The sequence below is a fragment of the Sciurus vulgaris genome (assembly GCF_902686455.1).
Source record: "Sciurus vulgaris genome assembly, chromosome: 9".
Lineage (NCBI taxonomy): Eukaryota > Metazoa > Chordata > Mammalia > Rodentia > Sciuridae > Sciurus > Sciurus vulgaris.
In genome coordinates this window covers 92,528,469-92,533,590 of record NC_136469.1, presented here as the reverse complement: position 1 = coordinate 92,533,590, position 5,122 = coordinate 92,528,469, and positions in this window count along the sequence as shown.

The following is a 5,122-nucleotide window of genomic DNA, read 5'->3' as shown; positions in this document are numbered from 1 at the left end:
TGAATTTCATAATTGCCTGCTCTATTTCTGTAAGGTACGTCATTGGGATTTTAATTGGAATTGCATTGAATTTGTATAGCACTTTAGGTAGTATGGCCATTTTGACAATATTAATTCTTCCTATCCAAGAACATGGAAGATCTTTCCATCTTCTAAGGTGTTCTTTAATTTCTTTCTTTAGTGTTGTATAGTTCTCATTGTAGAGGTCTTTCACCTCTTTTGTGAGATTGATTCCCAAGTATTTTATTTTTTTCGAGGCTATTGTGAATGGGGTAGTTTTCCTAATTTCTCTTTCTGAAGATTCATCACTTATGTATAAAAATGCGTTGGATTTATGGGCATTGATCTTGTAACCTGCTACTTTACTGAAATCACTTATGAGTTCTAAGAGTTTTCTGGTGGAATTTCCAGGTTCCTCTAAATATATAATCATGTCATCAGCGAACAGGGATAGTTTGAGTTCTTCTTTTCCAATTCGTATCCCTTTAATTTCTTTGGTTTGTCTAATTGCTCTGGCCAGAGTCTCAAGAACGATGTTGAATAGAAGTGGTGAAAGAGGGCATCCCTGCCTTGTTCCAGTTTTTAGGGGGAATGCTTTCAGCTTTTCACCATTTAGAATGATATTAGCCATGGGCTTAGCATAAATGGCCTTTACAATATTAAGGAATGTTCCCACTATCCCTATTTGTTCTAGTGTTTTGAGCATGAAGGGGTGCTGAATTTTATCAAATGCTTTTTCTGCGTCTATTGAAATAATCATGTGATTCTTGACTTTAAGTCTATTAATATGGTGAATTACGTTTATTGATTTCCTGATGTTGAACCAACCTTGCATCCCTTGGATGAAACCCACTTGATCATGGTGCACTATCTTTTTAATATGTTTTTGTATGCGATTTGCTAAAATTTTGTTGAGAATTTTTGCGTCGATGTTCATTAAGGATATTGGTCTGAAATTTTCTTTCCTTGATGAGTCTCTGTCTGGTTTAGGTATCAGTGTGATATTGGCTTCATAGAATGAGTTTGGGAGGGTTCCCTCCTCTTCTATTTTATGGAATACTTTGAGAAGTATTGGAATGAGCTCTTCCTTAAAGGTTTTGTAGAACTCGGCTGAGAACCCATCTGGTCCCGGACTTTTCTTTGTTGGTAGGCTTTTGATGACTTCTTCTATTTCAGTACTTGAAATTGGTCTATTTAAATTGTTTATGTCCTCCTCATTCAGTTTAGGCAATTCATATGTCTCTAGAAACCTGTTGATGTCTTCGAAATTTTCTATTTTGTTGGAGTATAGATTTTCAAAATAGCTTCTAATTATGTTTTGTATTTCCATCCTGTCTGTAGTGATATTTCCTTGTTCATTCCGAATTTTAGTGATTTGGGTTTTCTCTCGTCTTCTCTTTGTTAGTGTGGCTAAAGGTTTATCAATTTTGTTTATTTTTTCGAAGAACCAACTATTTATTTTGTCAATTTTTTGTATTGTTTCTTTTGTTTCAATTTCATTGATTTCAGCTCTGAGTTTAACAATTTCCTGTCTTCTACTACTTTTGGTGCTGTTCTGTTCTTCTTTTTCTAAGGCTTTGAGCTGTAGTGTTAGGTTGTTTATTTGTTGAGTTTTACTTCTTTTATTAAATGCGCTCCATGAAATAAATTTCCCTCTAAGTACTGCTTTCATAGTGTCCCAGAGGTTTTGATATGATGTTTCTTTGTTCTCATTTACCTCTAAGAATTTTTAATTTCCTTCTTAATATCTTCTGTTATCCATTCATCATATAATAGCATATTGTTTAACCTCCAGATGTTGGAATAGTTTCTGTGTTTTACTCTTTCATTTATTTCTAACTTCAATCCATTATGATCTGATAGAATACATGCTAGTGTCTCTATCTTCTTGTATTTGCTAACATTAGCTTTGTGGCATAATATATGGTCTATTTTAGAGAAGGATCCATGTGCTGCTGAGAAGAAAGTGTATTCACTCTTGGTTGGATGGAATATTCTATAAATGTCCGTTAAGTCTAAATTATTGATTGTGTTGTTGAGATCTATGGTTTCTTTGCTCAATTTTTGTCTGGAAGATCTGTCCAGTGGTGAGAGCGGCGTGTTAAAATCACCTAGTATTATTGTGTTGTGGTCTATTTGGTTTCTGAAATTGAGAAGGATTTGTTTGACATACATAGATGAGCCACTGTTTGGGGCATAGATGTTTATGATTGTTATATCTTGCTGATTTATGCTTCCCTTAAGCAGTATGAAATAACCTTCTTTATCCCTTCTGACTAACTTTGGCTTGAAGTCCACATTATCGGAAATGAGGATGGATACTCCAGCTTTTTTGCTGAGTCCATGTGCATGGTATGTTTTTCCCCATCCTTTCACCTTTAATCTATGGGTATCTTTTTCTATGAGGTGAGTCTCTTGCAGGCAACATATTGTTGGATCTTTCTTTTTAATCCAGTCTGCCAGTCTATGTCTTTTGATTGATGAATTCAGGCCATTAACGTTCAGGGTTATTATAGAGAAATGATTTGGTTTCCCGGTCATTTGGTTCATTTTTAAAATTTTGTTTATTTATTTGTTTGACACAACTTGTTTCCTCCTTTATTTGACAATTCCTTTAGGATAATTCCTCCCTTTGCTGATTTGCTTCTTTGTTTTTCATCTCTTCCTCATGGAATATTTTGTTGAGAATGTTCTGTAATGCTGGCTTTCTTTTTGTAAATTCTTTTAGCTTTTGTTTATCATGGAAGGATTTTATTTCATCGTCAAATTTGAAGGTAAGTTTTGCTGGGTATAAGATTCTTGGTTGGCATCCATTTTCTTTCAGGGCTTGAAAAATGTTGTTCCAGGACCTTCTAGCTTTTAGGGTCTGGATTGAAAAATCTGCTGATATGCGTATTGGTTTCCCCCTGAATGTAATTTGGTTCTTTTCTCTCACAGCCTTTAAAATTCTGTCTTTATTTTGTATGTTAGGTATTTTCATTATAATGTGCCTTGGTGTGGGTCTGTTGTAATTTTGTGTATTTGGAGTCCTGTAAGCCTCTTGAACTTGATTTTCCATTTCATTCTTCAGATTTGGGAAATTTTCTGATATTATTTCATTGAATAGGTTGTTCATTCCTTTGGCTTGTTTCTCTAGGCCTTCCTCAATCCCAATAATTCTTAAATTTGGCCTTTTCATGATATCCCATAGTTCTTGTAGATTCTGTTCATGATTTCTTACCATCTTCTCTGTTTGTTCAGCTTTGTTTTCAAGGTTAAATATTTTGTCTTCAATGTCTGAGGTTCTGTCTTCCAGGGTTCTATCCTATTGGATATGCTTTCTATGGAGTTCTTAATTTGGTTTATTGTTTCCTTCATGTCAAGGATTTCTGTTTGGTTTTTTTTCAATATCTCTAACTCTTTATTGAAATGATCTTTTGCTTCCTGTATTTGCTCTTTTAACTGTCGATTGGTGCGATCAATCAATGCTTGCATTTGCTCTTTCATCTCATCATTCAATGCTTGCATTTGCTCTTTCATCTCCTCGTTTGCTTCTCTGATCATTTTAATTATGTACATTCTGAACCTCCTTTTCTGTCATTTCTTTCTTCTGCCATGCTGTCATTGGGTTTTATTGATGTAACATCTAGATTTGTTTGCAGCATTTTCTTTCCTTGTTTTCTCATGTTGTTCAGATATCAGTGGACCGCTGAGATATTGCAGATTTCCTCTGTTGATTTACAATGACCCTGAAGATTTCTATATATATCCCCTCTTAGCCTTCAGTAGGCTGAAGTCTTGGAGGAGGTTGATAATGCGGTGCTCCACAAGGAAGCTGCCTCTCTAGGAGTAGTGGCCTTCAGGTGGGGTATATTCCCTGCTAGTGGGCAGAGGTGCCTCCACTTGTTGACCAATGGTCATCCAAAGGGGACCTAGGCTGTGGGCTGAGGCAAGGCCTGTTTGGGCCTGAGCCTCTGGTTTTACTGTCCTTGTGGGGAAACCTCACCCAGCAGGGAAGACTCACCCGGTGGGGAAGGTCTCGCTGGTCAGTTTCCTCCTAGAGGTTCCCCTCAATTTACATCTACTGCCTGGGCTGGGCTGCCTTCCTCTGCAAAGTTTCCAGGGGCCCGGCCCTACCTCCTGGGCCTGGGAGCCTCACCCTTCGCAGATGAATCTCCTTAGGTGCCCCTCCTCAGAGAATTTGCCCATAGGCCTGGAACCTTCGCTCCGCCCTAAGCCTGTCTCTGTGCGGCTCTTCCACCCAGAAGCCTCCTAGATCCTGGGACCCTGTTCTGCACCTAATCGCCTGGCTGCGTGGCCCCTCCTCTGAGCAGCCACCTGTGGCCCCGAACAATCGCTCTGAGTCCCAGAGACCCGCCACAGGCCTCTTCCTCCAGACAGCTGCCCAGTATTGCCGGTTGCGGTCACTAGGAGTCCAAGAAACTCACTTCGTGCCTCCTCCTCCCACCAACCACCCGTAGCCCGGGGCAATCAACTCACTCCGAGTCGAAGTGACCCTGCCCGTTCCTCCTCCTTCTCCAGATAACCCCCCAGGGTGTTCAGGAGCAGTCCCTCTGAGTGGCTCTGAATCCACGTGACCCGCTGCACGGGTCCTCTGGGCCACCGCCCGGAGCTCTGGTGTGGTCCTTCAAGACCAAGCGTCCCACCACGCTTCTCCTCCAGGCAGCCCCCCTGTGTTCAGGAGCTGTCACTTTAAGACCAAATAACTCACCACTCGCCTTCTCCTTGAGCAGCCGCCTGGAGCGCTAATGCAGTCACTGCGAGTCCAAAGGACCCGCCGCGCTCCTTCTCCTCCTTCTCCTACTCCTCCGGGCAGGCCCCCGGGGTTCAGAAGTGGTCAGGGTCCAAACAGCTCGCCACGCAGCCCCTTCTCTGGCAACCGCCTGTAGTTCCCGTATAGTCGCCCGAAATCCAAGCGGCTGCTCCTCTTCCTCCTCGTCCTCAGGGCAGGCCCCGGGGTTCAAGAAGCGTCGTTCTGATTCCAAACAGCTCGCCGCGTGGCTTCTCCTCTGGGCAACCGCCTGCAGCTCTGGTGCAGTCTCTCCTGAATCCAAGTGGCACGCTCCTCCTCCTCCTCTCCTCAGGGCAGGCCCTGGTGTCCTGAGTCCACACAGTTCTCCCC